Source organism: Dasypus novemcinctus, chromosome 18 (genome assembly GCF_030445035.2).
Source record: "Dasypus novemcinctus isolate mDasNov1 chromosome 18, mDasNov1.1.hap2, whole genome shotgun sequence".
NCBI classification, from domain to species: domain Eukaryota; kingdom Metazoa; phylum Chordata; class Mammalia; order Cingulata; family Dasypodidae; genus Dasypus; species Dasypus novemcinctus.
This window is the reverse complement of record NC_080690.1, coordinates 74,182,157-74,208,252: the sequence shown is the minus strand read 5'-3', so window position 1 is coordinate 74,208,252 and position 26,096 is coordinate 74,182,157. Positions and strand designations below refer to the sequence as shown.

General features: G+C 40.4%; 1 protein-coding gene and 1 pseudogene across 6 annotated transcripts in view; both read right to left on the bottom strand.

Moving 5' to 3' along the window:
• The window catches only part of LOC101441268 (zinc finger protein 577-like), an 81,656-nt gene that overhangs the window by 18,609 nt on the left and 36,951 nt on the right, over positions 1-26,096 (bottom strand). The window lies entirely within an intron of this gene.
• Positions 19,174-21,801, bottom strand: LOC131274214 (lysophospholipase-like protein 1 pseudogene; annotated as a pseudogene).

Here is a 26,096-nt window from a genome sequence, read left to right as displayed (position 1 = left end):
GTCATGAGACATTTGTTACAAATTGTGAAAGAATATTGTGAAAATCTTACCAGTAATTATAGTCCTTATCTTACCTTTGGGGTATTTCCCCCCCAAACCATCCTATTATTATTTTTCAAATGTATATTTTATGACAGAAGTTGGAAACTCATAAAACAATCTTGCACATGTGCAGAATACCCAACAACACTCCTCTATCAACACACCACACTGTGATGGAACATTTGTTACAGATAAGATAATATCACCTGATTGTTACCACATCCATAGTGTACATTTGGCACACATTTTCCATACTGCCCCATTATCAACACAGTACATCTTTGGCATAAATGTAAGAATATTATATTTTACTGCTTGCCACAGTCCACAGGTCATTCCAGTTTTATTTTTCCCATGCTTCTCCACATTCCCACCACCTGCAGTAGTGATGCACATTTGCTCTAGCTCAAAAAGGACACTTGCATCTGTGCCATCAAACACAATTCTCATTTACCTCTTGGTTTTCCGGGTTATTCAGTTCCTAGATTATTCTCTAGCATTCTGTCAGTTGGCATTTACATATCTAGAAGACCATTTTCAGGCACATCTCCATTTATAAACTAGCTGTTACTATATGTTACCATCCACTCTATATGTCTCCACACTTTTACAGTAAAGTTAATTAAAACTCCTACATACATTAAATACCAGTAGTCCACCTCAGTCCTTTTCTTATCTCCTTTAAGAATCCACCACCTACCACCAGATCTTGAAGACATTTTCCCATATTTTCTTTCAGAAGCTTTATGGTTCTTGCTTTTATTTTTAGGTTTTTGATCCATTTTGAATTATTTTTTTTTAATAAGGTGTGAGATAGGGGTCCCTCTTTCCTTCTTTTGGCTATAGATATCCAGTTCTTTCAGCACCATTTGTTGAATGGACTGCTCTGCCCAAGCTGTGTGGGTTTGACAGTCTAGTCAAAAGTCACTTGACCATACAAGTGAGGGTCTGTTTCAGAACCATAATTTGGTTCCATTGGTCTATGTATCTGTCTTTATGCCACTACCATGCTGTTTTTTACCACTATAGCTAGGTAATGTGATTTAAAGTCTGGAGATAAGGGTATGCTTTTCCTTCTTAAGATGTTTCTGGCTATTCAGGATCCCTTACCCTTCCAAATAAATTTTATAATCATGTTTTCAATTTTAAGAAATGCTGGTGGAATTTTTTATCAGGATTGCATTGAATCTGTATATCAAATGAGTAGAACTGACATCTTAATGATAGTCTTTCATTCCATGAGCATGGAATGTTCTTGCAGTTAGTTAGGTCTTTTTTAAAAAAAATTTTAACATTGAGTTGCAGTTTTCTGAATACAAGTGCCTTATATCATTGGTTAAGTTTATTGCTATTTGAGTTTTCTCTGCCATATTTTATTTTCACCACGCTTTTGAAACTTTTAGTTACTTTTTCTGATATAATTCATTTCTAGACTCTACTCCAGGCCTCTCTCGTCTTTTCTTTTCAAGCTCTAGTACACCCTTTAGTATTTCCTGAAAATCTGGTCTCTTGGTTAGAAATTCTCTTTTTATCTGTGAATATTCTAAACTCACCCTCATTTTTGAAAGACAATCTTGCCAGATAAAAGATTCTTGGCTGGAAGTTTTTCTCTTGTAGTATCTTAAATATATCATACCACTGTCTTCTTGCCTCCATGGTTTCTGGTGAGAAATCAGTGCTTAATTTTATAGGGTATCCCTTACATGTTACGCATCTCTTGTCTCTTGCTGTTCTCAGAATTCTGTCTTTGGTATTTGACATTCTGATTAGTATGTGTCTCAGAGTTGGTCTATCTGGATTTTTTTGGATGGGAGTATGTTGTGCTTCTTTCGGGTGGGATATCTATGTCCTTCAATAGGGTTGGGAAATTTTCTACCATTATTTCTTCAAATATCCCTTCTGCCTCTTTTCCCTTCTTCTTTTGGGACACCTATGACATGTATGTTTTCATGTCTTTTGCTGTCATTTAGTTCCCTGAGACCTTGTTCAATTTTGTCAATTCTTTTCTTCATCTGTTGTTTTGTATGTTCACTTTCAGAGGCCATTTCTTCAAGCTCACCAATCCTTTCTTCTTCCTCCTCGAATCTGCTATTACATGATTCCAATTTTTTAAAAAAATTCATCTATTGTACCTTTCATTCCCAAAATATCTGCTATTTTTCTAGGAATGCTTTCAAACTTTTCTTTGTGCTCATCAAATGTCTTCTTAAAATCCTTAATCTCTTTAGTCATTGAATTAAGACTTGGAATATCTATGATCAGTTGTCTCAACTCCTTTATGTCATCTGGAGGCTTATCTTGTTCCTTTAACTGGGCCATATCTTCCTGTTTCTTGGTGTAGATTGTAAATTTTTTTGGTGTCTTGGCGTCTGGCTTACTAGAGTTATTTATTCTGGGTGTAGTTTTTCTCTTTAGTTTAGGGCTTCCTGCCCTTTCTCCCTTGCTGGTTGTGCAATATGAGCCAAGGATATAGTTGGTTTTAAAGCTGTGGTGGCTCAAGCTACCCTCATTGCCCCATGACTGATGAAGCTTCTCCCAACTTTCTCCTTTCCCTGGGGTAGGGACAGAGTCACAGCTGTGTAGAATAATCCAAGTTGTGCAGGCCTAGACTATAGTTGCCCAGAGAGCCTGATGAAGCTTCATGCTCCTTTCTCCCCTGCCTGGGGTGGGGATGGAGCTGCAGGTGTGGGCAGCAGTCTATACAGTGAGTCCAAGATGACTGCAGTTGTCCCACTAGACTTCTGCTTATTCAGTCTGTACCAGCCAAAGGTACCTGCAGTTATCTCGATAGGCTGGTGCAGAGCCTGCCAGCCTCCTCCCTGCCAGAGGTGGGGTTGGGGCTTAGGCTAGAGCTGCAATCTGACCTGGGTGAAAGAAACTGGTTCCTACTATCACTGTGATTTTTGATCAGCCAGGCTTCCCTTCCTGGTGGGTGTGGAATCAAAATAGCAGCCACTGTCATCCTCTTTCCAACAAAGACAGGTTCAAACTTTAGCTGTTCTTAGGGTTATACTTTAGCCTGCTGAATTTACTCATCAGTAGCTGAATTGGGTCCCCAACCGTCTCTTCCTTCCCCGTTTTTGGGAAGTGGAGTTTTAAATTCCAGCCACAGAACAGCTTCTGATGCAGCCTTTGCATCCAGTGGAGGATGGGCACTGGCCTCCGTGGCCTAGAGTTCTCTACTTATGAATTTTCTCTGCAGATGAGCAGTTTCCTCCTTCCATTCCTTCAGGGGTGTCACAGAATGCTCTTCTGATCTCTCGGAGCCCCCAAACAGGTGCTTCAGCTAGCTCCAGAAAGCTCTGGGTGTGTATTAACTGCCCTGCAGCAGGAGTTGACTCTAGGAGCTCCTTACTCCACTGCCATCTTGCTGGCTCTCTGGGCCTTTGCTTTTTAAAAAGTGGTTCTCTGTGTGTTTCCCAACGAGATAAGAATCACTACAAGAGTTTGTGCTAATTCCATTATAACATCACCATATTTTAATTACCTGTTTATCAGCATCCCATTAGTCTAAGAACTCCTAAGTGCGAGGACTGTCTCACCTCCTCTTGTAGAATGCCTGGTACACATAACTATCAAATTATTAGCTAAATGAATAATGAATAATATTGCTATTCAAATAGTCTAAGCACATTTATCCATAATTAACAAACTTAAAATTTATCCTAGTCTATAGTATGATTTAAAATTCTCAAATTTAAACAAAATTACAACCAGGCTTTGTGCTAAATCATTTCTTAAAAATTACAGCTTTGAGGCATTTTATTATAAAAGGTTGGTAATCATATCCATGAATTTATATGAACTTAAAAAATTACCATACATTTAGTTCATAGCATAGCTTGATCTTCTAGCTTCATTGATTTGGGCTGCTAAATAAGGAGAACCTCTCATTTGGGTGATTAAGAGCATAATTTTGTCAATGACTACCTCTTATTTTTCCTTTATTGGCAGTAGGGAGATTCTGGGAGACTCTGAAAAACTTATTTTACTCGAGGCTTCATATCATATGCTTCTCGGCTTGCAAAACATAATGGCCTACAAATCCTGTAGCAATAATGGTTAGTCCAACTGCTGCCAATCATAGCTCTGGCTTGGCTCCCCTGCTTCCCAGTGGGAGCAAGGTTAATTCAAGCCCAAATGCAATGGCTGCCCATGTCTCTACTAAAAAGTGATGCTCACATTTCTGGCCACCATACATTCTTACATATTTATTCACTTCTGCTCACACTTGAGGTACTTTGAATGACCCCTATGACCTGCATTTTCCTATTTCACCATTGCCCTGAACTTAACTTTATGGTATGTTTATTTTTCCTCAAATTTTGAATTTAAGAGTATGTATTTGTCCATTTAATAGTTATGTTCATAAGTCTCTGCAAATCCACCAGGTAAAAAAGGCAAAACTGACACTCACCAGGATTTTGGTCATTTTTTTCTGTTCTTAGGAAATGGTCAGCAAATCTAAGAAGTGGTCTAGTCTACTGTTTTTCTGGATCAGACCTTCTGCCAAAATATTTCTCCTCAAGGATAAGTAACATTTTAGAGAAGCAAAGGAAAATGCCAACTGGCCAATGACATAGCTTCCAGGATTCTAACAATTATCAATTCTTGAAACGCAGGGCTAAGGTTGGAAAAAAGAGGCCCTCAGATCAGACCCGACAACTCATATTCCAATTAGGTATTTCTTGGCCTTAATCCCAACCCCTAAAGACAAGCACAAGCGAAAAAAACAGTGGGAACCTGGGGTGACTTATCTCCTGTATAGGATTAGAGCTAGTTGATGCTGGACATCTGAGGTCTGCAGATTCTACAATCTAAAGACCAAGTTCTAGACTGACTATCAAGACAATGTGGATACAATATGTAAACCTGTACACCAGGAGTTGTAGGTTCTAAAGTGAATCAGATTTCTTTATGCTTAAATCACCTGTGCATTTGTGACGTTGTACTATTTAAAAGTTGCTCGCTTAGTCCTCAAAACACTCCACGGAAGATGTTATGATCACAGTGACGTAGATGGTAAAAAGCAACCTGAACTGGAAAACCCGCAGACAACTCAAAAGTTTCCTGGGCAGAACCGGAGTTCGGTGGGACCCACACGGAACGTCTCCTTCCAGCCCCAATACAGGATCTATCCGATTCCCCAGAGCGGGAGAAACTCAGCCAAACGCGTCCCTTACACCGACGGGATCCCTGGGGCCGCTGCTCACTCCAGCCGTGCATTATGGACCTACCGCGATCCTACCCGGGCCGACCCGGGCTTCTGGACAGACTCGGAATCGAGCCACCCAATGCCAATTCCCTCACGCGCGGCCTCTGGAACACCAAGCGGCCCCTGGTCGGTGGTGTCATGGGTGCCCACCTCGGCCGCCGCGCAGACCTAGCTGAAAAAACCGCCAAGCGGAAAAAACCGATCAAGAGCGGATGAATCACGCGTCCCAGACACCCGTCCGGCGACCGAACACACTGTACTTCGGCTTGAGCTTCCAAACTGTACTTCCCAGAAACCTCAGCGTCCCTGAACAGGAACGTCAGGCAACTCCCTTAACCACACTTCAATTCCCAGAAATCTCAGCGGTCCGGCACATGCGCCTCAGGGACTGCCTTTGCTCCAACTACATTTCCCCAAAACCTCAGCACTTAAGCGCAGGCGCCTCCGCTGGCGCCCGTGTTGGAACGAGTTTCCATACAGTACAAACGCCGCGCAAACGTAGGCTCTGCCGTGCTCCCCACGGTTCGCCCGGCCTGGTCATCTCAGGAGACCGAGTCCCTGGTGCTGACGATTGCCCCATTCTGGCGCCTGCTTGGAAGCCCGAACATCCTAGGTCGTAGGAAAACCGGGTCCAGCACTTACACCGGGCTCGCCTTTTTGATCATGAGGGCACTACGTACTGAATTATAATTTTTATAATCCACTTGATGCAGTTTGGTAACCATATCAGAGTGAGGGATGTAAGGGCTACATTTAAATATATCAACAATTAGATTCAGCGCAGAAGATACACACAAAACAGTATGTATCTAATTTAAACGAAGGTGCTTACTGGGAAAAGAGGGATATAGGAAATACCTAACAATGCGTTTTTAAGTCACATGCAAACGCAATGCTGTGACTATACTAAAAGCCATTGATTATACATTTTGGAAGGACTGTATGGTATGCGACTATATCAATAAAACTGTTAAAATACGTATAAAAGACATTTTGCAAAAACGTGCAAATAAAAGAGACATTAAATGCAAAATGATTACACATCTGAGCAGAGGAAAGGTAGTGAGATAGTGGTCAAAGATAAAAGGAGTGAATAAAATCTACAAAAGAGAAATAAATCCTGAATCCAACTATTTACTTTCTCTCCACAATCCACTGGGGAGAAAATATCCTCAGGAGAGAACCCGTGTTCCAGTCCACGGTCATCTCCATCTGGACAATAGTTCTAAATTAGTGTGACCATAAAATTTATTATACACCTCATACACTTTTCAGAGGCAATGAAGAAATTAATTACACTGATACAACAGGTATCACTAGCAATTAAGTTTATTTGCAATTTATGCAAATAAAAACTCCAATGAGATACCCGAACATATGGTCACTTTATTTTGAACTCTCCTCCCAGTTTTCACAGTTGTGTACTCCCTACCTTCAAAACTGCAGAGTAGACGCTTGGAATAAAATAACCAGATCTTTACCATGTCCTATAAGGTCCAACATGATGGGGTCCCTGGCTCTCTGATTCATTTCCTTTTTCTCTCAGACTCCATCCTTCTGCTCAATTCTTTTTTTTTTTCCCAACACATCAATTTTATTGATACGTATTAATAAAGCATATAAATCATCCAAAGTGTAAAATCAATGGTATTTGGCATAATCACATAGTTATACATTCATCACCTCAGTCATCATTGGAACATTTTCATTATTTCAATAATAAAAAATAAACAAAATTCTTCACTCCTCAGTCTCGCTGTGCTTCCCCTGCAGTACATAGTTGTTTCTGACTATTCTTGCACAATTATTTATTAAGCAATTTTACTGAGATATATTCATATGCCATATGCTCTATCCAAAATGTATAATCAATGGCTTTTTTTTTTATTGACTTTGTAATAATATTACATTAAAAATATATATATATGTGAGGTCCCATTCAACCCCACCCCCCCAGCCCCCCCTCCCCCCCAACAACACTCGTTCCCATCATCATGACACATCCATTGGATTTGGTAAGTACATCTTTGGGCACCTCTGCACCTCATAGACAATGGTCCACATCATGGCCCATACTCTCCTCCATTCCATCCAGTGGGCCCTGTGAGGATTTACAATGTCCGGTAATTACCTCTGAAGCACCATCCAGGGCAGCTCCATGTCCCAAAGACGCCTCAACCTCTCATCTCTTCCTGCCTTTCCCCATACCCATTGTCCACCATGTCCACTTTTCCCAATCCAATGCCACCTCTTCTATGTGGACATTGGATTGGTTGTGTCCATTGCACCTCTATGTCAAGAGGAGGCTCAGATTCCACATGGATGCTGGATGCAATCCTCCCATTTTCAGTTGTAATCACTCTAGGCTCCATGGTGTGGTGATTGTCCTTCTTCAACTCCATCTTAGCTGAGTGTGGTAAGTCCAATAAATCAGATTGTAGGTGCTGGAGTCTGTAGAGGCTCAGGACCTGGCTATCACATTGTCAGTCCAGAGATTCAAATCCCCTAAATATATCTTAAACCCCAACATTAACTGCACCTCCAGCACATTAGCATGAAAGTCTTATGAAGGGAGATCCCATCTGAGTCCAGATTCATCACACATAAACACCATTTCCAAAGAGGAGCCATCTGCCCTGGTAGTTAACCCCATAGGTCATGACCATAACTCCCATGGGTCTCTTTAGCCTTCAAAGGAACCAATATCTGGGGGTTGTATCTGCTTTATCTGTCTCTCTGACTCTGCTCAGTTGTGCATGAGGGCAATCCTTCTGACAGCCTCCAGACTCTTTTTTAGAAACTCGTAGCCATATAAACTCATTTCTCCTTTCCATTTCCCCCTTACTTTAGGTCAAACAGCATTTTAAAGACACGTTATTTTATGTAGACATGGATATTCTGCTGATCCGCATTGAACCTTCCGTATAAGGTCCTTTTCCAGTTGCATCATCAGTTGGTAGTTGATAGTGGTCCCTCGTTGCCAGGGAGGCTCATCCCCGGGTGTCATGTCCCACGCTGGGGGGGAGGCATTGCATTTACATGCTGAGTTTGGCTTCGAGACTGGCCACATTTGAGTAACATGAAGGCTGACAGGAGGAAATTCCCAGGCACAATGTTGCTCTAGGCCTTGTTCTTATTTTAGGTTTATCAGCTCACAAGCATAGTCATTAGCATAAGGGGCTCACTGTTGAACCCTCACTCCCTCCCGGTCCCCGCCGCTGTACCTGGGAGACTGTCGCTGCTCCCCTAGGGACCACGACAGAGCACCACTGGCCAGGAACCCAGTACCCCCCCTGCTGTGGTTTTTAATTGTTGCCACTATGAGTATATCCAATCATTATCATGCACCCTGGACATATGTTCTGTACAGCTCCCTGTCAGCCATATATCACCTGTCATTGGTATCCCATACCAGTATCCCTCCATTGCCATTGTTGAAACACTCTGTGATGCAGAACTCCCCGAAATTTGAAGCCCAATATAATGTCATGGTCCCTTACTAGGGAATGGCATATAGCGATGGGTTTAAAGGATAGATAAAGAACTTGGATAAAGTTAAAGAACTTAGATAAAGAATGTTGATTTGAAAAAATTCCACATCCTATCCTTTTTTTTTTTTTCCCCCCCTAATTATTCAGCATTTCTTCACAGGAGTCCTAGACCACAGCAATGCATATATATAATATACAGCACTCCCACACATCTACCAGAAAACCTTTTCCCTTCCACAGTGATACTCTTACGCCCTATTCATATCATATTTACTTAAGGTGATGTACAGAGTCTGAGATATTAGCTTTCTAACAAGGTAACATCTGTGCTTACATTATGGTGCATACTTTAGGATACACAGTTCTTTACATTTTTAGTTATCCTATGTTTTACATTATGGTTTACATTATCAGTCTGTCATCTCCTTTATGTTATGGTGTAATATTACATGTTTTATATCCATCCTTGTGTACTCTCAAGAAACTCCTCTCTTGCCCCCCATTTACTTTGGTTCCACACATTTAACGTCCATTTTCCCTTCCACCTTGGTGCCCACAGTGACAGCCAACCTCCGTTTCCTGAGGAGCCACTTCCAGAGATAGATGGAATAGTGTTCAGGGCCTAACTTGCTTAACTGCCCCAATGCCCTGGGAGCCACCCTTTCTCTCGAGGGATACAGTTCCCTCTATTTGATGGCATTACTCCTCCCCAGGATGTGGGTCCACCCCCACTCTCACTACTTGGGATTCCACCCCATGGTGTCACCCACTCTGGCAGAATGAGCATTTAGACATTCCCCAGGAGCCCGTCCTGCATCAGACCCTCCCTTCCGAGCATTCTAAACAGGTAACCCTCTTTATTATATTTTGATATGATTTTCTCGGCATTTTACTCTCCACCACCTCCTGACCCTCTCCTGTGTTCGTATGCTACCCCTCCCTCCCCCCACTTTTGGGCAACGTTACCCATCCATCCCTCCCCAGCCACCCTCAAACCCGTAAAGCCCCAACCAAAGGCAACCCCTTGCCCCCCTTTTATCTCTTCTTTGTGTTCATACTTACCACCATCTCGTCTTAAATTCCACCCCTGCAGACATCGGCTCATATCCTTCCTCCACCCTCCGATTTCCTGTAAGCCTATCATTCAGTCTCTTGCTATCTAGGGCAGCTTGTTTATTTCATATCATTGAGGTCATGTAGTATTTGTCCTTCAATGTCTGGGTTGCTTCACTCAACATAAGGTTCTCAAGATTCATCCATGTTATCACATGTGTTTGTAGTGTGTTTGTTCTTACAGCCGAGTAGTATTCCATTGTGTGTATATACCACATTTTATTGATCCACTCATCTGTTGATGGGCATTTGGGTTGATTCCAACTTTTGGCAATAGTGAGCAATGCTGCTATGAACATTGGTGTACATATATTAGTTTGTGTCCTTGTTTTCGGTTCTGCTGGGTATATACCCAGCAGTGGTATTGCTGGGTCATATGGCAAATCTATGGCTAGTTTTTTGAGAAACCGCCATACTGTCCTCCAGAATGGTTGGATCCTTCTGCATTCCCACCAGCAGTGGATGAGTGTTCCCCTTCCTTCACATCCTCTCCAGCACTTGTATTCTTCTGTTTTTTTCATAGCTGCCAATCTTATGGGTATAAGATGGTATCTCATTGTAGTTTTGATTTGCATTTCCCTGATAGCTAGAGATTTGGAACATTTTTTCTTGTGCTTTCTTGCCATTTGTATTTCTTCTTCGGAGAAGTGTCTGTTTAAGTCTTTTTCCCATTTTTTAAATGGGTTGTTTATCTTTTTATTTTCAAGATATAGGAGTTCTTTATATATGCAAGTTATAAGTTTCTTATCAGATATATGATTGCCAAATATTTTCTCCCACTGTGTGGGCTCCCTTTTTACTTTCTTGACAAACTCCTTTGAGGTGCAGAAGGCTTTAATTTTGAGGAAATCCCATTTTATCTATTAGTTCTTTTGCTGCTTGTGCTTTTGGTGAGATATTCATAAATCCATTTCCTATTACAAGGTCCTGTAGATGTTTCCCTACACTGCTTTCTAAGGTTTTTATGGTCTTGGCTCTTATATTTAGGTCTTTGATCCATCTTGAGTTGATCTTTGTATAAGGTGTGAGATGGTAATCCTCTTTCATTCTTCTACATATGGCTATCCAGTTCTCCAGACACCATTTGTTGAATAGGCCACTCTCTCCCAATTGAGAGGGTTTGGTGGCTTTATCGAATATTATGTGGCTGTATATGTGAGGTTCTATATCAGAGCTTTCAATTCGATTCCATTGGTCTATGTGTCTCTCCTTATGCCAATACCATGCTGTTTTCACCACCGTAGCTTTATAGTATGTTTTGAAGTCAGGTAGTGTGATTCCTCCAATTTCGTTTTTCTTTTTCAGTATGTCTTTGGCTATTCGGGGTCTCTTTCCTTTCCAAATAAATTTCATAGTTAGTTTTTCTAGTTCCTTAAAGAAGGTTGCGTTGATTTTTATTGGGATTGCATTGAATGTGTAGATCAGTTTTGGTAGGATAGACATCTTAATAATGTTCAGTCTTCCTATCCATGAACAAGGAATAGTCTTCCATTTATTTAGGTCTTCTTTGATTTCCTTGAACAATCTTGTATAGTTCTCGGTGTATAAGTTCTTTACCTCTTTAGTTAAATTTATTCCTAAGTATTTGATTTTTTTATTTACTATTGTGAATGGTATTTGTTTCTTGATTTCCTCCTGATCTTGCTCATTATTGGTGTACAGAAATGCTACTGATTTTTGCGCATTGATCTTATACCCTGCGACTTTACTAAACTCATTTATGAGTTCTAGAATCTTCGTTGTAGATCTCTCAGGGTTTTCTATGTATAGGATCATGTCATCTGCAAATAATGAAATTTTGACTTCTTCCTTTCCAATTTGAATGCCTTTTATTTCTGGTTCTTGCCTCAGTGCTCGTGCAAGTACTTCTAAGACAATGTTAAATAGGAGCGGAGACAGTGGGCATCCTTGTCTTGTTCCTGAGTTTAGAGGGAAGGAGTCTAGGATTTCTCCATTTTAAACAATATTGGCTTTAGGTTTTTCATATATACTCTTTATCATGTTCAAAAAATTCCCTTGTATTCCAATCTTTTGGAGTGTTTTTATCAAGAAAGGGTGCTGTATTTTGTCAAATGCTTTTTCTGCATCAATAGATATAATCATGTGATTTTTTTCCTTCAATCTGTTTATATGGTGTATTACGTTGATTGATTTTCTTATGTTGAACCATCCTTGCATACCTGGGATGAATCCCACTTCGTCGTGGTGTATAATACGTTTAATGTGTTGTTGAATATGATTAGCAAGTATTTTGTTAAGTATTTTTGCGTATAGGTTCATTAGAGAAATTGGTCTGTAATTTTCCTTTCTTGTGATGTCTTTGTTTGGCTTTGGTACTAGGGTAATGTTGGCATCATAGAAGGAGTTGGGTAATGTTCTTTCTGTTTCGATGTTTTGGAATAGTTTCAGCAGGATTGGTGTCAGTTCTTTCCGGAATGTTTTGTAGAATTCACCTGTGAAGCCATCTGGCCCTGGGCTCTTCTTAGTTGGGAGATTTTTGATAACTGATTCTATCTCTCTGCTTGTGATTGGTTTGTTAAGATCATCAATTTCTTCTTTCGTCAATATGGGCTGCTTATGTGTTTCTAGGAATTTGTCCATTTCCTCTAGATTGTCATTTTTGTTGGAATATAGTTTTTCAAAATATCCTCTTATGATAGTCTTTATTTCTGTGGGGTCAGTGGTGATATCGCCTTTCTCATTTCTTATTTTGTCTATTTGCATCTTCTCTCTTTTTTTCTTTGTTAGTGTTGCTAAAGGTTTGTCAATTTTGTTAATCTTCTCAAAAATCCAGCTCTTGGTCTTGTTTATCTGTTCAAGTGCTTTCTTATTTTCTATTTCATTTAGTTCTGCTCTTATCTTTGTTATTTCCTTCCTTCTTCTTCCTGTTGGGTTACTTTGTTGTTGTTTTTCTAATTCCTTCAAATGTGCAGTTAGTTCTTCAATTTTTGCTCTTTTTTCTTTTTTGATATATGAATTTATGGCTATAAACTTCCCTCTCAGTACTGCTTTTGCTGCATCCCATAAATTTTGGTATGTTGTGTTATCATTATCATTTGTTTCAAGGTAGTCATTGATTTCTTTTGAGATTTCCTCTTTGACCCACTGTTTTTCTAAGAGTGTGCTGTTTAATTTCCAAATCGTGGTGTGAAATCTGGGCTTCTGTCCCTTGCAAATCTCCAGCTTGACTCCACTGTGGTCAGAGATAATGTTTTGTATGATTTCAATCTTTCTGAATTCGTTCAGCCTTTCTTTGTGGCCTAGCATATGATCTATCTTGGAAAATGATCCATGTGCGCTGGAGAAAAATGTATATCCTGCTGTGTTTGGGTGTAGCGATCTATATATGTCTATTAGATCGAGCTCCTCTAATATACTATTCAGATGTTTTGTTTCTTTGGTGATTCTCTTTTGAGATGTTCTGTCCAGAGTTGATAGTGGTGTATTAAAATCCCCCACTATAATTGTAGATGTATCTATTCTTTCACTTAGTTTTTCCAGAGTTTGCCTGACGTATTTAGAGGCACCCTTGTTAGGGGCATAGATATTTATGATTGTTCGATCTTCTTGACAGATTTTCCCTTTGACTAAAATGTAGTATCCTTCTTTGTCTCTCACAATTGTTTCACATTTAAAGTCTATTTTGTCTGATATTAATATAGCTACTCCTGCCTTTTTTTGGTTATTGTTAGCTTGTATGATTGTTTTCCAGCCATTCACTTTCAATCTCCATGCGTCTCTGGGTCTAAGATGTGTCTCTTGTAGACAGCATATGGATGGGTCATATTTCCTTATCCAATGTCCCAGTCTGAATCTTTTGATAGGTGAGTTTAATCCGTTGACATTCAGTGTTATTACTATCAAGGAATTATTTGTGTTAGCCATATTTTGATTGGATTTGTGTTTGTCATATTTTGTTTATTTTTTTTGGTCTTTTTTGTTGTTGTTGTTGGTCTTATACTCTCCTCTAACTTTGCCTTTCCTGTTTTTTCCTTTCTTCCTGCAGAACTCCCTTTAGAATTTCTTGAAGGGGAGGTTTCTTGTTGGTATACTCTTTCAGTTTCTGTTTGTCTGCGAATATTTTGAACTCTCCATCATGTTTGAATGCTAGTTTAGCTGGATAGAGTATTCTTGGTTGGAAGTTTTTTTCCTTTAGTACCTTGACTATATCATACCACTGTCTTCTTGCCTCCATGGTTTCAGAAGAGAAATCAGCACTTAATCTAATTGAGCTTCCCTTGTATGTGATGGTTTTCTTTTCTCTTGCTGCTTTTAGGATTTTCTCTTTGTCTTGAGCCTTGGATAATTTGATAAGTATATGTCTTGGGGTGGGCCTGTTGGGGTTTATGACTTGTGGAGTGCGCTGTGCTTCTTGGATATGTACCTCTGTCTCTTTCAGTAGATTTGGGAAGTTTTCAGCCATTATTTCCTGCAACACTCCTTCTGACCCCTTTCCCTTCTCTTCACCTTCTGGAATGCCTATAATACGTATGTTTGAGCGTTTTGCATTGTCATTCAGGTCCCTAAATCCTAATTGGATTTTTTCTATCTTCTTATTGACCCCTTCTACTATCTGTTTGATTTCTGATGTACTGTCTTCCACATCACTAATTCTCTGCTCTGTCTCTTCTAGTCTGCTGATATTTGCTGCACGTGTATTTTTGATTTCTTGAACTGTGGTGTTCATTCCCATCATATCTGTTATGTTTTTGCGTATGTCTGCAATTTCCCCTCCAAGTGATGTCTTCATGTTGTTAACCTCTTTCATTACTGCATCAAATTTGTCGGTGATAAATGTTCTGAGTTCTTTCATTGCTTGTGCCAAGTTTTGCTCCCCTTCGTGATTATTGGTTTGTTGATTGGATTCAGTCATGTTTTCCTGATTATTGGTTTGGTTTGTAGATTTTTGTTGCTTTCTGGTCATCTCTTTATTTTGACGAATTTAATCAGTTCCTTAGCTTCTTTGTCTGCTTTTGGAGGTTAATTAGTTGTTATTTTTGCATAGGTGTTATATCTTCTCTTTGTCACTTTTTTCTTCTTATTCTAGTTACTTGTTGTTGGTTAAGTTCACTTTAGAGGAAAGTATTAGTGTTGGGGAAAGGCAATTGTGTAAGCAAGGGAAAAGTGTAAAGTAGTATTGGTAATGTATGTTAACAAAGCAAGAATATGAGATCTGGGAGGATGGAGGTTAGATTCATGTAGATTGTATAGAGTTATAGCTGTAGGTAGAGTACCTTTTATGAAGTAGATGACTGAATATGGGAGGAATATGGTATGAACTACAAAGCTATTGTTTTCATGAGAGAGGGAAAAAGAAAAGAAAGGTAATAGTTTCAAGAGTGGATAACAGACAGAAAACAGAACAAAGGTATTAGAAATTAAGAGTTAGACACTTTGTGGATCAAAGAACGGGAGGTGGGGGGTGGAATATAGGAGAGACAGTAGATGATAGTGGATATCAAGATGCAGGGGAAGGGGGATAGTGTAGGTAGCCTAAATCAGTTCACACAGAAATGAGGCAGTGGAGGATGGGAAAACCCAGCAAATGTGAGGTGTTCCCTGTAGCACCTATTGTGTACTTGAATTAAAATAAAATAAGTGGAAAATGAGGGACAAGAGGGAAAGAGAAAACCGAGAAAAAAAAACTAATTATAATAAAGAAAAAAAGAAAGACAAGAAGAAAGGAAGAAAGAAAAAGAGGATAGGCAAACGGTGGGGAACAGATAGGGGGAAGAGAGATACAGGTATACACGTGTCACAACTGCAACACTATCTAAAACAACAACCAAAAAAACCCCCCTAAATAACTGTATAAAAAAAGGGGGACTTTGGGGGACACGCTAGGAGAAAAGACTAGGGGATAATGCAATATTAGCAATCAGGGCGTCAAAAAGAGTAAAAAATAAGATAAAGTGAAAATAAAAACAAAACAACATGAACCAATAAAGATAAAACGCAAACATTAAGGTCCAGGGCACTCATGGACCCCAGGTAGACCCCAGGGCGTGATGGATTCAGGGGTGGAAAGTCTGAGACACTGAAGACTCAAGAGGTGTGAGTCTGGGGTGTGGACCGCCAGAGTCCAGGGGACCCAGACCTGGCAACCGCAAATCTGGTCCACAGAAAGCTTAGGAGCCCCGCAGTGCAACACAGCCCTCAGGGATCCCCGTAGCTGGGTGCCAGCCCCGTGGGGGAAGCCAGATCCGCGAATTCTATATTGAATGTCTGATCCCTGAAATTCACCTACTCCTCAGGGTTTCAGCCTTTGGACAGCTCCCTCCCTGTGCTCCCACGCAACGGCCACTTGAGGGCGCCTCTACACCACGGCCAGTTCAATGACCCAGATCCCAAGCCCCGCCGGGTGGGGTGGGCTTCAGCTGGAAACTCCGAAAACAGACTCTAAGATCCGAAATCCCAAACTTCGCAAAATATTCCCCAATCAGCTTCCAGACGTGTCCTCCTCCCTCACTGCACCCTACAACAGTCTCCCAATTGTGTCCCCTTATTGCCCAAAATCCAATTCCGTTGCAGATCGGCAGCTGGACCTGTGGGGATGGGGCTCCAGGCGGAAGCGCTACCCCCCCTGTCCGGCAACCAAAACGTCCCCTGCTTCACAACAAAGCACCGTCTGTCTCCCCAAATCGATCTGCAAAGGAGTCTTGTCCCAACAATCCCTCACCAGCCAGCCCAGTATCCGCGAATTTCTCAGCACCGCAAAGCCTCCAGAAAAAGGAAAAAAAAAACAAAAACCCTGGCCGCCGCGGCTCCGGAGCTTCAGGAGCGCCCGCTACCGCGGCTCCGCCCACCCAAGGAGGGAACTTCCCGAGCCCAGCTGGGACCTCCGTTTATATATTATAGATGTATCCTCTCTGTTACCTTCCCACCGAATTGACGTCCAGACACCTTCCAACCAGCAAAAATCCCCGAAACAGCGCGGTCCCAAAGAGCCTTCAACGCTGCCCAGCCGCCCCCTGCAGAGACATTACCAGGCAAGCTCACGCAGCCACCATCTTGCCTCTCCCCTCATCAATGGCTTTTAGTATAATCACAAATGTGCATTCCTCGCCACAAAAATTTTAGAACAATTTTATTACCCAAAAAGAAAAATGCCACACCCCTTAGCGGTTCTTCCCCAGCCCTACATAACTGCTTATCTAACTTTATCTTTATAAATTGACTTATATAACCATTTTATATAACTGGAATCATACAATATGTACTGTGTTTGGTTTCTTTTCCACAACATAATTTTTTTGTCTGATATTAACATCTTGTAGTGTTAACATATTTGTTTAATTTCAAAGAAAAAGTTTTATATAAGCAATTTTAGTCATACTCATATATCACATGTGGTTTTTATTATGCTATACAATTCCATATTACATTTTTAAGGTTTCCTTTTTAGTAATATACATGATCTTAGACTTTCCTTTTAAACCCCTTTCAAACCCACATAATAGTACTGCTAATTAGGAACTTCATGCTGGGCTTTCACCTTTTCTATTCATTTCCAAAAATTAACACACATCCTTTTTACCAATTCTGCACAAGTTAACCCTCAGCTTGCTGTTTTCTAACCTCATTCTAATTTCTGATGACCCATATTCAAGTTATTAACTCAATGAGATTATGCACTATATTTAGTTCATAGTAGCACAATCATACAGAATTTGTCCTTTTGTGCCTGGCTTGCTTCACTCAACATAATGTCATCCATGTTGTCATATGCTTTACTACTTCATTTCTTCTTACAGCCACATAATATTTCATATATTTCATTGTGCACGTACACCACAATTTGTTTATCCATTTATTGGTTGGTGGACACCTGGGTTTTTTCCATCTTTTGGCAATAGTGAATGCCACTATGAACATCAGTGTGCAGATGTCTGTACATGTATGTCACTGCTCTCAGTTCTTCTGGGTATATGCCTAGTAGTGGTAAGTCAATATTCAACTTCCTTAGGAACTCCCAAACAGTCCTCTACAGTGGCTTTACCATTCTCCAACACTTGTAGTTCTGTCTTTTTAATAGTGGCCATTCTAATAGGTGTGAAATGATATCTCATTGGAGTTTTTATTTGCATTTCCTTAATTGCTAGTGATGAGCATTTTTTCATGTGTTTTTTGCCATTTGTATAGACAAATGTCTATTCAAGTCTTTTGCCCATTTTTAAATCAGGTCATTGGTCTTTTTATCATTGAATTGTAACATCTCCCTATATATCATGGATATTAAACTGTTATCAGACATGGGATTTCCAAATATTTTCTCCCATGGAGTTGGCTGCCTTTTCATCCTTTTGATAAAGTCCTTTTAGGTACAAAAGTGTTTAATTCTGAGGAGGTCCCATTTATCTATTTTTTTCTTTTGTTGCTCATGCTTTGGGTGTAAGGCCCTAAAAACCACCACCTACCACAAGGTCTTTCACACGTTTCTCTACATTTTCTTCTATTACTTCTATTGTCCTGGCTTTTAAATTTAGGTCTTTGATCCATTTTGAGTCGATTCTTGTATAGAGGTGAGATAGGGGTCCTCTCTTTGACTCTTTTGGTTATGGATATCCAGTTCTCTCAGCACGATTTGTTGAAGAGACTGTTTTATACTGGTACCATGGCTTTGGTACATTTGTTGAAAAACATTTGGCTGTAGAGGTGAGGGTTTATTTCTGGATTCTGAATTATATTCCACAGACAAATTGATGTGCCTGTCTTTAGGTCAATACCATTCTGCTTTGACAACTGTAGCTTTGTAATGTGTTTCAAGGCCAGGTGGTGAAATTCCTTCCATGTCACTCTTCTTTTTTAGAATGCTTCTGGCTATTCAGGTACACTTTCACTTCCAAATGGATCTGGTAATTGCCTTTCCTATTTCTGAAAAAGTAGGCTGTTGGATTTTGATTGGTATTGCAATGAATCTATAAATCAGTTTGTATAGGACTGAGTCCTTCACGATATTTAGTCTTCCAATCACATGAACACAGAATGTTTTCCCCTTTAGGTCTTTGTTGATTTCTTTTAGCATTGTGTTGTAGTTGTCTGCATATAGGTCCTGTACTTTTGTTAAATTGATTCCTAGGTATTTGAGTTTTTGGTTTCTATTGTAAATGGAATTTCCCCTGATTTCCTCCTCAGATTGTTCAGTACTATTGTAAAAAACATTACTGATTTTTGCATGTTGATCATGTGTCCTGCCACTTTGATGAACTCGTTTATCAGCTCAAGTACCTTTGTCATAGACATTTCAGAATTTTCTAAATATAGGATCATATCAGCAAATAGTTTCACTTTCTCTTTTCCTATTTGGATGTCTTTTATTTTTTTCTTGTCAAATCACTCTAGCTAGAACTTCTAGTTACAATGTTGAATAAAAATGATGACAGTGAGCATCCTTGTCTTGTTCCCAATCTTAGAGGCTTTAAGCCTTTTCCCATGCTGTCGGTTTTGTACATGTTTTCTATCATATTGAGGAATTCTGTTAATGTGGTGTAATATGTCGATTTATGTTGAACCAGCCATGCACACCAGGAATAAATCCTATTTGGTCATGATGTATGTCTTTTTTTTTTTAATGATTTATTTTTTATTTATTTCTCTCCCCTTTCCTGTCCCCACCCCCCCCCCCCAATTGTCTGCTCTCTGTGTCCATTTGCTGTGTGTTCTTCTGTGTCCACTTGTATTCTTGTTAGCAGCACCGGGAATTTGTGTCTCTTTGTTGCATCACCGTACTGTGTCAGCTCCCCGTGTGTGGCACCACTCCTGGGCAGGCTGCACTTTTTCTGTGCCAGGTGGCTCTCCTTATGAGGCACACTCCTTGCGTGTGGGGCTCCCCTATGCAGGGGACACCCCTGCATGGCATAGCACTCCTTGTGTGGATCAGCACTGCATGTGGGCCAGCTCATCACATGGGTCAGGAGGCCCTGGGTTTAAACCCTGGACCTCCCATGTGGTAGGCAGACACTATTCATTGAGCCAAATCTACTTCCCATGTGTAAGTCTTTTGGTATGCTCTTGGATTCAATATGGAAGTATTTTGTTTAGAATTTTTTCATCTATGTTCATTAGAGAGATTGGTCTGAAAGTTTCTTTCCTTGTAGTGTCTTTATCTGGCTTTGGTGTTAGGATAATGTTGGCTTCATTAAATGTGTTGGGTAATTTTCCCACCTCTTCAATTTTTTGGAAGAGTTTAAATAGGATTGGTGTTAATTCTTGAAGTGCCTAGTAGCATTCACCTGTGAAGCCATCCAATCCTGAACTTTTCTTCATTGTGAAGTTTTTGATGACTGATTCAATCTTTTTAAATGTGATTGGCTTGTTAAGTTCTTGTATTTCTTGTAGCGCCAGTGTAGGCTGTTTGTGCATTTCTAGGAATTTGCCCATTTCATCTAGGTTGTCTAGTTTGTTGGTATACAGTTTCTCATAATATCCTCTTATTATCCTTATTTCTGTGGGATCAGTAGTAACATCCCCCTTCAACCATTCAGTCTTGGGCTTTTCTTCATTGTGAAAGTTTTGATGACTGACTCAATCTCTTTAAATGTGATTGACTTGTTAAGTTCTTGTATTTCTGATTTTATTTGCACCTTCTCTCTTTCTGTTACTCTAGCTAGGGGTTTGTCAATTTTATTGATCTTCTCCAAGAACCGGCTTTTGGTTTTGTTGATGTTCTCTATTGTTTTTGGTTGTTTTCTGTTCTCAATTTCATTTATTTCTGCACTAATCTTTTTTATTTCTTTCCTTGTGCTTGCTTTGGAAGGGGTGTGCTTTTCTAGTTTCCCCAGTTTTTAGTGATAGCTTTGATTTTAGCTCTTCTTTTTTAATATGGGCACTTAGGGCTATAGATTTCCCAATCAGGACTGCCTTTGCTGTATCCCATAAGTTTTGGTAAACTGTGTTCTCATTTTCATTCATCACAATATACATACAATTTCTTCTTTGACCTACTGATTATTTAGTAGTGTGTTGTTCGGCCTCCACACATCTGTGAATTTACTTCTTTACTATTTATTTATTTATTTTTCTAAATTAATGTTTATTAGCAAGATAATATTCTCTATGGTATTAGGCATTTTAATAACTACAAATACAAAAGTCAGTAAATTGTATTATAGTTCTTAATATTTTAATTATCATTTATGAAATTATAATTTGGCAGTAAAAATCACTTTTCACAAAGACATTTTATATATATTACCCAGGTTATTCTCCATTCATTTTGCCTTTCCATTTCTCCTGGTAGCTTTTTAAGAATCCACAACTTCAATTTTTCTAGCTCAGTTTTGCTTAGCTCATGATAAACATCTGGGAAACTATAAAACTATGTGCTCACACCTAGAGATTTCAGCTTTAAGTTTGTCTCTTCACCCCAAGAATGAAGAACTAACTCATCTGCAGTTCCATGACACTGAAATAATTCAGGAAGTGTACCATCAGTTTTCTGAAGAGCTGGGTAAACAGTAGATGTTTTATTCAGAAAACTAGAAAGAGCAAATACTCCTGCCACATCTTGATGATTTCTATATGCTAAATGCATTGCCATGCATCCTCCCATCGAAAATCCTCCTATTAATATCCCGTTGTTCTTAATTCCACTTTTTACTTCATCATTAATTAAATCAGTAAGCACTTGACACATTTCATCAATTGATTCATGGTGTTCTGGGCAGTCATCAGATATTTTAAACCTGTCAAACCATACGTTGGACATTGCTCCTTTCATAGGAGTAGAGGGCCTGGAAGGAGGTGTTGGGTAAATAATTTTTATGTGTTGGAATGTTAAATCTTGATGAGAAACTTGCTTGATCCACTTTCTCAATCCTTGTCCAGTATCACCTTACTAATGTGCTCTGAGCCATGCAGGAAGATGAGAGAGGCGCTGTGCCCCCCAGCCGGCGCCACGATGCACCGCGGCAGGCGGACTGAAGCGGCAGCAGCCGCCATCTTTGCTGCCCCGATCAGCTTCGCGGGCCCCGTCCCTCCCTTCTTTACTATTTATTGATTTCCAATTTCATTCCATTATGATCTGAGGAAGTGCTTTGTATAATTTCAATTTTTAAATATTTATTGAGACTTGCATTTTGACCTACCATGTGGTCTATCCCGGAGAAAGATCCATAAGCATTTCAGAAGAATGTATAGCCTGCTGAGTTTGGGTGCAACATTCTGTATATATCTGTTAGATCTAATTTGTTTATCATATTGTTCAAGTTCTCTGTTTCTTTGTTGATCTTCTGTCTAGTTTTATCTAACGATGTCAGTCATGTTTTGACGTCTCCATTGATTATTGTAGAGATGTCTATTTCTCTCTTCAGTTTTGCCAGAGCTTACCACATGTATTTTGGGGTGCCCTTGTTAGATACATAAACGTTTATAACTAAATTTCTTCCTGGTGAATTGTCCCTTTTATTTATAATGGCTTTCTGTGTCTCTTAGAACTTTTTTTGCATTTAAAGTATAGTTACTGCTCATTTTTGTTTATTGTTTGTGTGGGGTGTAACTTTTACCAACTTTTCAGTTTCAGCTTATTTTTATCCCTGGGTCTAAGGTGAGTCTCTTGTAGGAAGCATATGCATGGCTCATGTTTTTTAAATCCATTCTGTCCACCTGTATCTTTTGATTGGGGAGTTTAATCCCTTCACAATGATATTACTGTAATGCATTATTTACTTCCACCATTTTATTCTTTGGTTTTCATGTGCCATATCTCATTTTCATGCCTTTTTACTCTTTTGGTTATCCTTTCTGCTATTCTTGTTGTCTTCTGTACTCTCCTCCAAGCCTGTCTCTTCTGCCTTTTTCTTTCAGGCTCTAAGGCTTCCTTTAATACTTCCTGCAAAGGAGGATTCTTTTTTACGAACTCTCTTCGTTTCTGTTCATTTGTGAATGTTTTAAACTCACCTTCATAACTGAAAGACAGTTTTGCTGGATAAAGAATTCTTGGCTGGCAGTTTTCCTCTTTCAGTATCCTAATTGTATCATACCACTGTCTTCTTGACCCCATGGTTTCTGATGAGAAATCCACACTATTACTTACTGGGCATCCCTTGTATGAGATAATGTTATCCCTTTGCTGCTCAGAATTTCTCTTTATCTTTGACATCTGACATTCTGCATAGTATGTGGCTTGGTGTATGTTTATTTAGATTTATTCTGATTGTGGTACAGTGTGCTTTATGGACATTAAGTTCTTTTGTGAGATTTGGGAAATTTTCAGGTATTTCCTCAAATAGTTTTTCTACCCCTTTGCCCTTTTCTTCTTCTGAAACACCCATGACACATATGTGTTGTGTTTCATGTTATCATTCAACTCCCTGAGCCCCTACTCAATTTTTTTCCATTCTTTTCTCTCTGTTTTCTCTTTAATTTCAGCTGTTCTGCTTCCTGTATCATTTATTCTTTCTTTTTGCGTTTTGAGTCTGTTGTTGTAGCCTATATATTTTTTATCTCACCTATTGCGTTTCATCCCCATGAACCATAACTTTTCTATTCAAGTTTACCAATTCCTTGTGCTTGCTCAGTGTCTAATTTTTTATTTTTTTAAGATTTATTTACTTTTATTTTATTTTTTTAATTTATCCCCCACCCCCCAGATGGTTCTCTTGTCTGTCTGCTCATTGTTTGCTTGCCTTCTCTGGGAGGCACAGGGACTTTCCACATGGGAGGTGAGTGCCCAATGTCCTGAGCCACATCCACTCCCTGTGGGCTATGGCATCTGCTGGCTTGTGGTGTCTGCTTGTTGCAATGGATGTGGTGTCCAGCTCATTGCAGTGGGTGCAACATTTAGCTAGATGTAGCAGGTATGGCATCTGCTTCTCTTCTTTAAGAGGAACCAGCACCCGAACCCAGGACCTCCTGTGTGATAGGCAGGGACCCAACTGGTTGAGCCACATTCGCCTCCCTCAGTGTCTTCTTGATGTCCTTTATCTCTTTAGCCATATTGTCTTTCAACTCATTAATTTGATTTGGGAAATTTGTTTGCATCTCATTGATTAGTTGTCTCAAATCCTGTGTCTCTTCCAGAGCTTTGATATATTACTTTTCTTTAGCCATTTCTTCCATTTTCTTAGTATGGCTTGTAATGTCTAGGTATCTGATTAGAATGAGTTTAGTCAGATACCCAATTTTACTCTTTCATAGTGGTGGGAGGCTGTGTTATTGCTGTTCTTTTATACTTTTTAAAAAAGATTTATTTTTATTTCTCTCCCCTTCTCCCCCTCTCCCCCCATTGTCTGCTCTCTGTGTCCATTCACTGTGTTCTTCTGTATCTGCTTGTATTATCAGGCAGAGCTGGAAAACTGCGTCTCTTTTTTGTTGCATCATCTTGCTGCGTCAGCTCCCCATGTGTGGTGCCACTCCTGGGCGGGCTGTACTTTTTTCGCGCAGGGTGGCTCTCCTTACAGGGTGCACTCCTTGTGCATGGGGCTCCCCTATGCAGGGACACTGCTGCATGGCACAGCACTCCTTGTACACAGTAGCACTGTGCATGGGCCAGCTCACCACATGGGTCAGGAGGCCCTGGGTATCGAACCCTGGACCCTCCATATGGTAGGTGGGTACTCTTATCAGTTGAGCCACATCTGCTTCCCATGTTCTTTTATTCTTGTTTCAACCTGTTCTGGGTCTTTAGGATTGTCCCTGTTAGCTGCTCAAAACTGGGCCTTGGACCCAGTAATGGGTTGCAGACCAACCTCCTATGGCCTTGGGGAGGGAGGCTGAAAGGCCAGGAAAACGCTGTTACTTATTTACTCTTAATTTTCTCATGTGCACTTCCTTGGTCTGCCAGCAGATGGTGTTCTTTTACAGACCTTTCAATTCAATACCTGGTTGGAGCAGGTCTGCTGCAACGTGGACTGGAGCAGTATCACAGAGGATCCTGCCTGGAGGCTAAGAGGCTCATATTTTAAACTTTCTGAGAGGCAGTTTTCCAACCTTTGCTTGTAGCCCCATCCCTTTTCCTAGGTAGGAAATTCTACTTCCCTCTGTGTCCTCAACAACCAGTTTATGGATGCAGGAAGGCTGAATACCTGAAAGTAACTTCTCTCCCTGTTACTAGGATACAAAGAAAAGAATTATATGTAAATTAGAAGGTAATGAGAGGGAACCCTCTCTTGGTACCAAATTCCTGTTCTTCTGGTTAAGAATATGCTGTTGAAGCAATGAAGTATGAAAACAAACTTCAACCAGTTGGCCGGACCTGTGCAGAAGCCTCTTGCTGTCCTCACTTGCTTAATTAACATAGTAAAATTCCCACCCAGGGGTGGCCTTATCCACTCCTTTTGATTATGCAATGCATGTGCAAGCATGATTTCCTGAACATACTAATCATACAATTATGTAACTAGCTACGTATGTTCATCCATATACATAACCAAAGCAAATGCTAAGTAGTAACTTAGGCATTTAAGCAAGAGTAAAACCTCAGCACAAGGAGCTGGGACTGAGTCACTTTGGACTGACCTTGGCTCCTGTAGGCAGACATAATAAACCTAAGTTCTGCCTAACTCTTGTGTGAAAGTTTTTTTCCTCTACATCTCTGGTTATCCCCAAAGGCCCAGCTTTGGGGTCTAACACAGTCCCAGTTAGTAGAGAGAGATTGAGAGGGTCAAATCTCTTTAGTCCAGGATCTCTTTAGTCCCAAGTTGGCTCCCAAGGCAAACAATGGTGTGGCCCCATGTCCCTCTCTCTCCCCTTTCCTGGGAAGGCAAGATCCTTGAAGCCCCCTTAGTCTGTCACTGCTGGCCTTGAGAATTCAAAAGTGTCTATAGTGTGGGGGAGGTTGCCAGGAGTAGCAGCTGCAGCTTTTAACTCACAGGTTTGCTGCTGCAATTCTTTCTTTTTTTTTTCAAAGATTTATTTATTTAATTCCCCTCCTCTCCCCCGATTGTCTGTTCTCTGTGTCTATTTGCTGCGTCTTGTTTCTTTGTCCGCTTCTGTTGTCGTCAGCGGCATGGGAAGTGTGGGCGGTGCCATTCCTGGGCAGGCTGCACTTTCTTTCATGCTGGGCGGCTCTCCTTACGGGGTGCACTCCTTGCACGTGGGGCTCCCCTACGCGGGGGACACCCCTGCGTGGCATGGCACTCCTTGCGCGCATCAGCACTGCGTGTGAGCCAGCTCCACACGGGTCAAGGAGGCCTGGGGTTTGAACCGCAGACCTCCCATGTGGTAGACAGATGCCCTAACCACTGGGCCAAGTCCGTTTCCTGCTGTTGCAATTCTTTTCCTTTGTCCCTCTCTCT